Below are 11,456 nucleotides of genomic sequence, written 5' to 3'. Positions count from 1 at the left end.
CCACCATTTGGTGGCTCGGCCCGTGGCTGAGCCACTGGTCTGGCCGGGTCGCTTTGGCGCGACTCGGCCGGCAGGGGCTTTATCTGTTTTTCGGGTTTTAACTTGTTCCGTCGTTACGCGTATTTTGTCGTTTCGTTGACTTGTACGCTTTCCCGATTCGTTTCGCGAACGCATGGATAGTTTGTCGATGGCCGCTGAGCGTGCGGGCCACTTGGTTCGCCGATTTGGTGGCTGGTGAGTACACGGGCCACTTGGAGGTGGTCGGTTAGCACGCAGGCCACTTGGTTCACCGATTTTCTTTATGTGTTCATCGGCGTCGGATAATCCTCTTAGACTTAGATAGCGGCGTTCATCACCTTCTCTTTGTCTCGAGCTGTAAATGGATACCTATAGGCATTTTTAGACACCTATAGAAACAAATTGTGGAAAACTCTGAGTCCGCTACGTCCATCATGGGAGAGGCTTTTGCGTGAATGAAGCAAACCATCAATCAAAAAGTAGAGCTAAAACAGAAGAAACAAGATGACGATATCATGAAGATGGATCTCTCAACACTCAATTCAGTTCAACGACAATACTTTAAAATGCGACAGGCTGAGATATTGAAGAGGTGGATGTCTAAGGGTTCTTCCTAATTATTATATATTATACTCGCATCGCATCCTCATTAGTTCTTCCTACTTATCAAATATTATCTTGTATTAGATTTATGATTGTACTTGAAGTTGAAAATTTTGGCATTGAATGAAAACAACTACTTTATTGAAAATGAAATTAGCGTAGTACAACAACTTGAACTCATTTTCTGAAATTACATTAGACATAAAGAAACTTAATCCTCGGCGATGGATCCCTTGAGCTGCCACAGATGCTCGATCAAATTATTTTTTAGTGATTTGTGTGTTTGCGTGTTCCTGATCCGATGATGATTTTGGATGAACTCAGTTAGAGACACCGTCTGCACATGAGAAGGTTCAACGACTGGTACCGAATCAGTAAAGTCGAAGTTGTTGTCCAAACCATAATCTCGTTCATCTTCAACGATCATGTTATGCATTATGATGCAAGCTGTCATGATGTCTTTCAGTACACAAGGTTGCCAAAAACGTCTTGGTCCATGAACAATCGCAAATCGAGCTTGAAACACGCCAAAAGCTCACTCAACATCTTTTCTTGCGCTTTCTTGTTGTTGAGCAAAGTACTTATGCTTGTTTCATCGAGGTGCTAGAATAGTCTTCACTAATGTGGACCACTCTAGGTAAATCCCGTCGGCGAGATAGTATCCCATATTATACTCGTGGCCATTGACAGTATAGTTTCACGGTGAAGCTCTTCCCTCCGCAAGTTGTGCAAAAATCGGTGAACGATGTAGAACATTAAGGTCATTGTGAGACCTCGGCAATCCAAAGAAGGCATGCCATATCCAAAGATCTTTGCTAGTTATGGCCTCCAAAATAATTGTAGGTTCATGAAAATATCCAGTATACATACATTGCTAGGCAGTTGGACAGTTCTTCCATGTCCAGTGCATACAGTCGATGCTCCCAAGCATACCAGGAAAACCTCGTTGTGAACCTTCCTCGAGCAGGTGTGCAATGTCTTCATTAGTCAGTGAACGAAGGTATTCCTCTCCAAATATGTTGATAATCGATCAAATGAACCTCTTCACGCTCTCAAGCGACGTACTTTTACCAGTCCGAACGTAGTCGTCAACGGAGGATGTGTAGGCTGTCTAAAATCACAATAGATAACCGATCCCCATCAAACACCGATGATAGATGTTACAATATGACAACTTCCAGAAGGCTATAATTTGAAGTCTTTCACGTAGATCAATAAAGATTATAATCTGACGACCTTCACAACAACTGATGAAAGCTCTAGTTCAACAGCCTTCACAATCAACATCGGGAATTACAATCTGACGACTCTCACATTTTTAAGGAGCCAAGACGAAGATTACGAGATGACGATCTTTGCAACGCTCTAGCAAAAGAGACTACAAATTGACGGTCTCTTCAAATCAAAACGCAGATATCTCTTAAATCGTAAGGAATTTGGCAAAACTGACGGAGCAAACCGAACCCTATGGGGTGGGTTTGGTCGGCTCCATCTCGTCGAGATAGCCAATTTTCATATATAATTCGTCCAATTCCGACTTACGGTTTGAAAGTTATGACATGTTCTTCGCAGCAAGTTATGTTCTCGTCAGAACATCAGACTTAGCCTGAAGCTCGCCGAGCCCACCTAAGGCTCACCTCTGCATGCAAGATTCAAAACGCAGAGGTCGTGCCCGTATTCTAAACTAAAAACGCAGAGGTCGTGGCTGCCTTCCAGATTCAAAACGCAGAGGTCGTGGCTGCGTTCCAAACTTGAAACGCAGAGGTCGTGGCTGCGTTCCAAACTCAAAACGCAGAGGTCGTGACTATATTCCAGAGTCAAAACGCAGAGTTCGTGGACTCAAAGCGCAGAGTCCATGCAGAACCCAACTCTGCGTCTCAGGTCCAAAACGCAGAGTTCATCTCTGTGTTCCAACTCTGCGTCTCAGGTCCAAAACGTAGAGTTCATCTCTGTGTTCAAACTCTGCGTCTCAGGTCCAAAACGCAGAGTTCATCTCTGCGTTCCAACTCTGCGTTTCAGATTTACAATGCATCACGGCCTGTGCGTTCAGCCACCCAAAATAGGCCCAACTCTGCGTTTTTAGTCTAAAACGCAGAGTTCGGGCCCAGAACGCCATTTTCGGCGTTTGACTCGTTCAAACACGAACCGAACAGTTCCAGGAACCGTTTTCTCCCCACGATTTGAGGGATTTTCGCCCCACTTAGGAGCGGATAAAGGGGGCAGTTACCACCCTTAATCCCTTATAAATACGAGAAACTTAATTGAGTTAAGGGATCGGATTTTGTCTCATCAACGAAGGGAGATTCGGTCAAGGGCTTGCTTTTTGGATCTTAGACTTGGTAGCGAAGAGGAGATCTTCGGCTTGGCAGCGAGGGGAAGATCGACGTTCATCCTTCAGCAACATTCAACAACAGAGAGCCTTCATCCTTGGCTTATAACCCGATTTCGGTTAAATCAACTCTTTCATAGAGTTTCAAACTCGTTCAGAGTTATCAACTCGATCAGAGTAGAGTTTCAAACTCGTTCAGAGTTATCAACTCGATCAGAGTTCAAAACTTGCTCTGCAAGTTCTTCTCAAACTCGTTCAGAGTGTTATCAACTCGATCAGAGTTCAAAACTTGCTCTGCAAGTTCTTCTCAAACTCGTTCAGAGTTATCAACTTGTCCAGAGTTCTAAAACTCGCCACGCAAGTTCTCCACAACGTCAAATCGTGAGGAGAAGACCACGTTCCAGTGAATCAAGACGTCCGGATCATCAACGAGGACGCGAGCATTCGAGAGAGGCATCTCATCGCCACCGTGAAGAATTCAGAATTAAACAAATGGGAGAATCCAGATCATTCTCCTCTCTTTTGTAATCAGAAAATCAAATTGTAACTGAGATTAAAAGTATACAAATCAGTTTTCCTTCATTTCTTTTACTGCAAAATTTTCCACCAAACAGGATGCTCCATATGTGAGCATCCGCATAGCTACAGTAATCTTTTGAAGACTAGATAGTCCTAACTGTCCAGCATTATTCCTCTTTTGGACGAAATGCTTGTCATGTTCGACGACTGCGTCGTGGATTCGAAGGAATAACGAACGCGTCATTCTGAATCTTTGATGAAAATAATAAAGAGGATAGGTTGGTGCGTCGACAAAATTATCTTGGAATAATCGATTGTGGCCTTCCAGTCGGTTTCGATGGAGCATGATACGTCTTTTGTGTTGAACTGAAATTGAACATTTCTTTTTCTTCTTCCTTAACGACAGCAGCTCCCATAAGAAAGAACGTCTTCATCATTTCATCATCACTAGAGCTAGATGAGCTAGACATTTTGTTCTGGGAGATGATAGGTTGAGGAGAGAAGCCATCGAATTTTACAGGAATCAGTTGGTTGACGATCAAAGTTTGTGATACCTCAAATTTTGCACCCAACCTCGAAGACCGTGGGTTACCTCGAAGACTGTGTGCGTTCCCTCGAAAACCATGGGTCACCTCGAAGACCATGTGCGCTCCCTCGAAGGCCGTATCCAACGGTTAGAAATGAAATACAAGAGGTTTAAATATAATTAAAAGTAATGGGTAAAATATTAAAATAGAAGAGGGGTTTTTTTTGAAATACAAGAGGTTTAAATATAATTAAAAGTAATGGGTAAAATATTAAAATAGAAGAGGGGTTTTTTTTGATATTGTTGGAGCTCCTAACTAGGAGCTAGTAATGGGTAAAATATTAAAATAGAAGAGGGGTTTTTTTTGATATTGTTGGAGCTCCTAACTAGGAGCTCGTTGGAGCTCCATAAAAGAAGGAGGGCCTCCCAAGGCTTATTTTTTTAATTTTTTTTCTAAATTGCTTGAGAGATCTTGAGAGCTTGCTGACTAGGACTCCCAATTGGGTATTTGATGCATTTGCTCTTAAATTGGTTTTGTTCCAATGGAACAGTTTTAAGTTGACTTTCCAAACATGCCCTAGGTGTTTTCAAGTTTCTCGAATATCGGTTTCCCACCGCGGATAGCCCACGGTTTGGGGCGCAACTATAAAGTTGCCTTCTACCCTGGATCCCTAGGTCGAATCCCGACCAACTAACCAAGTGAGTGGGAACAGAATTAAGGTGGGACCCTCTCCCCCGTGCTTTCTTGGTGGTTCTGTGGCACGTAAGTTATTCTAAAAGGATTACCTAAGATGTCTCTATTTTTAGGAAATTTCTCCCAGCTGTGTCTTTTCTTCTGCCTGTTTAGTAGATATTAAGGATGCTTATATTTCTTGGAGAGCGGTTGTGTTGTGTAACAAAGTCAGGAGTTCATTTGTATACTTGTGAAATTAGGATGTTATATAAGAGTTAATCGTGATTAAATCATAGAGAATAAACATTAAGAGCGGAAGCTTATACCTGAATCCATTACTTAAATCTGAGTTAGGGTTTTGATGATCTTCTAATCTTAGGGTTTCTCCCTTATGACTCTCTTTAGATGGGGATAAGAGAATGAGAGTGGCTAACCCTATATTAGGGACCATAACCCCATATATATAGGTGTTGTACATTTATAGTTTAGTCCCTTATCAAATTAAATTACAACCTGGTATCTGCACATATAACCCCATAATTTATTTAAATACCCATTGACCCAAATTGATTGATCACTTTAAGTGGGTTATCCTTAAAGATAGCAATACATATTGATTAATCATATGTGCCCACAAATATATTTAATTAGATTTAAATCCAACAATCTCTCACTTGGGAACCATATGATTTCTTAAATTGTGTATAACCTTATAAGCTCAAAATTGCTATCACTGAAAAGGAATTTTCGAACAATCTCGTCCATTGACTATATCAATATAGGATCAAACCAGTCTTTGTCACATTCATCGTGACTCGACTCACCAATTGTCACATATACTAACATAATCAAACAACATAGATCAATCATGGATATGCAGCATGAAAGATTACATTCAATGTGATCAGTACATGTCTATTTTTAACTGGTCCTATCTTAAACTTTAGCAAGGTCAACCTCAACATAATGTTCCAGAGTGTATGAACTGAATACTTTATTCTGATTAGATAATACAACCTAACATAAAGCACCATAATTACAAACTCCCACTAAATCATGATATCCTCAAATAATATCACACTCATATGAGTTGTGTGCTCATGAAAAACCTTAGGTGACAATCCTTTAGTAAGAGGATCAGCTATCATGGAGTTTGTCTCAATGCGCTCTATGGATATCTGTCCACTCTATACCCTTTCTTTCACAACCAGTAACTTAATTTCAATATGTTTTGACTTAGTTGAGCTGATGTTATTATTAGAATATATTACTGCAGATTTATTATCACAATATAACCTTAATGGTCTTTCCATATTTCCCAGAATGTGTAGTCCCGTGACAAAATTTCGCAGCCATATTCCCTGATTGTATACCTCATAGCAAGCTACAAATTCTGCTGTCATAGTGGAGGAAGCTACAAGTGTCTGTTTGATATTTTTCCATGATATAGCTCCTCCTGCTAAAATATAAACGTAGCCTGATGTAGACTTTCTGCTATCTTGGCATCCAGCAAAATCAGAATCAGAGTACCTAATGACCTCCAGCTGATCTGATTTTCTGTATGTGAGCATGTGATCTTTTGTTTTCTAAATATACCTCATAACCCTTTTGACTGCGATCCAATGATTCATACCAGGGATGCTTAAGTATATACCTAACATCCCAACAATGTACGCAATATCCGGACGCGTACACACCTGAGCATACATTAGACTTCCTACAGTCGAAGCATAATGAATCTTCTGCATTTTCTAAATTTTAAGGTTATCTTTAGGGCACTGATTGAGACTAAATTTGTCTCCTTTAGCCACAGGGGTGCCTCCTAGTCTGCAGTCTTGCATGCCAAACCTTTTAAGTACTTTATCGATATAGCTTTTTTGTGATAATCCAAGAATACCCCAAGAGCGATCTCGATGTATCTGTATTCCTAATATAAAAGAGGCGTCCCCAAGATCTTTCATCTCAAAATTCTTTGATAGAAATCTCTTGGTTTCGTGCAACATACATATATCATTAGTGGCAAGCAATATGTCATCGACATACAGAACTAGAAAAATAAACTTACTCCCACTGAACTTGTGATATACACAGTCATCAACAATGTTCATCTCAAAACCGAACGAGATAATTATTTATTGAAACTTGTAATATCATTGACGAGGAGCTTGCTTGAGTCCATAGATGGATTTCTTTAATTTGTAAACTATATTCTTTGGGTCTCCTAACACAAAGTTTTCTAGTTGCACCATAGAAATTATCTCATCAATATCGTCATTGAGAAATACAGTCTTAACATCCATCTGATGTAACTCAAGATCATAATGAGCAACAAACGACATGATTGTTCTAAAAGAGTCTTTCGATGAAACCGGAGAGAAAGTCTCTGTATAATCAATACCTTTCTTTTGAGTAAAGCTTTTAGCTACAAGACGTGCCTTATACCTCTCCACATTACCGTTTGCATCCCGCTTGGTTTTAAAAATCCATTTACAACCAATTGGTTTTGCACCTTCTGGCAATGGGACAAGTTCCCAAACCTTATTGTCTTGCATAGACTTGTACTCTTCATTCATGGTATCAATCCACTGTTCAGAATTAGAACTTTTTATGGCCTGAAGGAAGTTGATTGAATCATCTTCCAACATTCCATTACTTTCCTCATGTTCTTGGAGAAACACAATATAGTCGTCTAGAATAACATTTCTTCTTTCTCTCGTGGATCTCCTTAAGAGCACTAGTTCTTGAGGTTGTTGAGTTTGTTCTTCTGGAACAGTGAGTTGTTCAACATTGTCATCTTGAGGTTTCGGATTTACTTCTTGAGCAACAACATGTATAGGAACCTGAATATTGTTAAAAATGTCTGTATAGATTGGATCTGAAGTCAATTCCTCCTTAAAAGTAATGTCTCTAACCTTATTTCACCCCCAAACTCAACATCCTCGAAGAATGTTGTTGTCCCCGTCTCAAAGATATTCCTGAGTGTGGGATCATAAAACTTATAGCCCCTAGAGCGTTCAGAGTACCCAATAAAGTAGCTGTTAACTGTTTTGGAGTTTAATTTTTTTTTATTTGGTCTATAAGGTCTTGCCTCACATGGACATCCTCAAATATGTAAATGCTTTAAACTAGGCTTTCGATCAGTCTAAAGCTCATAAGGTGTTTTAGCAACTGTTTTACTTGGTACTCTGTTCAGAATGTAAGCTGTTGTCTTTAGTGTTTCTCTCCAGAGTTACTCTGGTAAAGAAGAATGAGTAATCATACTTCTTATCATATCCTTAAGAGTCTTGTTTCGTCTTTCAGCTACACCATGCATGCTAGGTGAACCCGACATGGTATACTGTGGGACTATACTGTATTCCTCTAGGTATCTAACAAATGGTCCTGGACGTTGTTCACCTGAATCATTATATCTACCATAGTACTCATCACCACGATCAGATCTGACGGTTTTAATTCTTTTGTTGAATTGATTCTCAACTTCAGCTTTATAGGCTTTGAACATGTCCAGAGACGACGGTTTTAATTCTTTTGTTGAATTGATTCTCAACTTCAGCTTTATAGGCTTTGAACATGTCCAGAGACTCAGATTTTTCATGAATGTTGAATTGATTCTCAACTTCAGCTTTATAGGCTTTGAACATGTCCAGAGACTCAGATTTTTCATGAATGGAATATAGATACCCATAACGTGAGTAATCGTCTATGAATGATATAAAATATTGTTGACCATTCCAAGATGCCGTAGGAAATAGCCCACAAATATCCGTATGTATCAATTCACTTCCGAAGATCTTTTGACACATAATCTCTTAATTTTGGTCTGTTTTTCCTTAATACATTCAACATATACGTTGAAATCTGAAAAAATCAAGGGAATCCAAAATGTCATCAGACACAAGACGTTCAACTCTACCTTTTGAAATATGACCCAAGCGTTTATACCATAATATTACCGAATTTTCCTTATTTAATGTACGCTTAGTATCACGTGATTCCACATGCAAGGATTCATTATAAGAAGCAATTGTATCAAGCGAATATAGGTTGTCATAAGTACTCAAGTAACTGGTTCCCACAACACTTGAATTAAAAGATAAACTAAATTGACTATTTCCGAATGAACAATGATAACCTGTTTTTTCAATACAGAAACAGAAACCAAATTCCGTCTAAAAGACGGTACTACAAAAGTATCTTTCAGATCCAAATAAGAACCATTTCCTAGTAATAACCTAAAATGCCCTCTACATTCACCGATTGTCCGTCGCCCACAAAGATGTGTCTTTCAACATCACTTGGCTTTCGGTAACTCAGGCAACCCTGCATAGAAATACTTATGTGAGTAGTAACATCAGAGTCTAACCACCAAGTATTTCTAGGTACTGAAGCTAAATTAACCTCAGAACAAACCCAAGTAAGAAACGTACCCTTATTAGCACGCTAGGCGTGATATTTGATACAATCCTTCTTTACGTGTTCAGGCTTGTTACAGAAGAAACAACCCTGATTATCCTTATGTTATTTCTTCTGAACTGGACCCTTAGCAGAGAAACAACCCTGATTATCCTTATGTTATTTCTTCTGAACTGGACCCTTAGCAGCTTCATTATCATTCTTTCTTTTCTTACTCTTATCCTTAGAGGCTCTTCTGAACTGGACCCTTAGCAGCTTCATTATCATTCTTTCTTTTCTTACTCTTATCCTTAGAGGCATATGCCAAATGAACACTTTCTGTCTTATCTTGCTTCAACCTACCTTTTTCTTGCACACAGTATGAAATGAGCTCATTTAGAGTCCATTTCTCCTTTTGACAGTTATAGCTAACCTTGAAGGAAGAGACAACATAACCAGATGCACCAATAACTCATCGCAAAGATCGAGTTTAAGCGCTTAAAGTTTTAAAGCAATATGAGATATTTTCATAATGTACTCCCTGATATTTTCTTTGTCCTTATACTTTATCGAAATCAAGCGAGCTAAAAGCGTGTTTGTTTCTACTTTATCGTTTTTCACAAAACGTTTCTCAATTTCGACAAGGAAATCTTTGGCATTAGTAATCCCTTCGGATTATATGTCCCTGAAGGCTTCCGGAACGCCGCACTTAATGATCATAAGACTCATGCGGTTTGAACACTCCCATTTCTCATACTCCTTCTTTGCATCAAGAGTGCTATCCGTATTGAGAGGTTGGGGTTGTTCAATTCTTAATGCAAGGTCCAAATCCATACAACCAAGAATAATTAATATGTTCTTTTTTCAAACCTTGAAATTAGTCCCATTAAACATGAAATTGAGTTGATGTTAGCAGAAATTGTTACAGTAGATGCACTAGCTGAAATAAACAAAAGATACTCACATTATTAACCATAATTAGTAATCAATAAAATTCAAATAATGACAAATCTCATCTCAAGATATCTGGCACAACATTAATATCAAGTCTTTGGACAGTAATATTAATTTATAAGTGATAAAAATTGTTGCAATGATCAAACACTGAAAATAACTCATGTCAAATAATGAACATATCTTTGGGTCGATTCATTATTCACATGTAAACCTTATAATTATTACACGTTTATCATCCCAAATGTGTATGTAGTCTAAATAAATATTAACCTTCCTTTGAGCCGATTAAATATTTACACGAAAACATACACACAATCATCTAACATCCATAATGAACAATTTACACAAGAGAGATTACTTTGGCAGCATCTTGTTTCAATTAATCATTTGGAATGAGAGACAAAATTTGATATCTTAGTGTCATATTATTTGAATCAAATAATTGATTAACTACCAAATTTAATTTAGTTTAAATAATTTAAATTCACTAAATTTATATAGCTTAAATAGGGCCCCAAATTAACCAAGCCCCATTAACTTAATGAATTATCTGAACAATTCAAATAATCCACAACTTAGAACTTAGAAGTTATAGGCCCACAAATACCCAGGGCCCATAACCAAAAAATAATTACATAGAGGGACTTGTGCCCTAGTTCAATCAACGAAAAAACAGAGAACCTTCAGAAGTTCCCATTCATTTCTTTTGGCCGACGAAGCAACAAAAAAATAATTTTGGGGTTTGTGCTCGCCATCGACCTCGAAGTTCACCTTAGGACCAGTACGAGACTCATCTGAACTACCCAAATGAGTCGACGAAGTTCAAGCTCGCCGAGGTCGAGCGTTGCCGGAAGTCGAGCTTCGAAATGTACGCAAGAGGCTCGATTTCGAAGTTCGCCTGAGATCCGAATGTCGAGCTCGCTGAATTGAGCACGAGGGGCACCTGAAACCGAACGTCGAGCTCGCTGAATTGAGCACGATGCTCACCTGAAACCGAGTGTCGAGCTTCGCCTACAACGAGGTTCGAGCTTACTTGAGTTGAACCCGAGGTTCACTGAAATCGAACGAGGTTCGCTGAAGTTGTTTGAACACGAGGTTCGGCAGGAGTTGGAACACGAGGTTCAACTGGAATTTGAACACGAGGTTCATCAAGAGTTGGAACACGAGGTTCAACTGAAGTTCGTCAAAAGTCAGAACACGTCCAACTGAAGTTTGAACACGAGGTTCGCGAAGCAAACCGAAGTTCGCTGAATGGGACCGAAGTTCGCCTGAGAACGGGTAAGTCCTCAAGCCCTAAGTTTTCTTTCACCCATTAGGGTTTAGAACTTTACCGCCGTTGCCGCTTGGGCTGCAGCTAACGAACCCCTTTAGAGTTTCGTTCTGAAAAACGCCGCCGCCACTGACAGTGGGGCTGCTGTCGATTCAACTTCGGCGAGCAG

The sequence above is a fragment of the Asparagus officinalis genome, chromosome 4, assembly GCF_001876935.1.
Source record: "Asparagus officinalis chromosome 4, Aspof.V1, whole genome shotgun sequence".
Lineage (NCBI taxonomy): Eukaryota > Viridiplantae > Streptophyta > Magnoliopsida > Asparagales > Asparagaceae > Asparagus > Asparagus officinalis.
The sequence above is the reverse complement of the archived record's forward strand: the minus strand, read 5'-3'. Positions refer to the sequence as shown.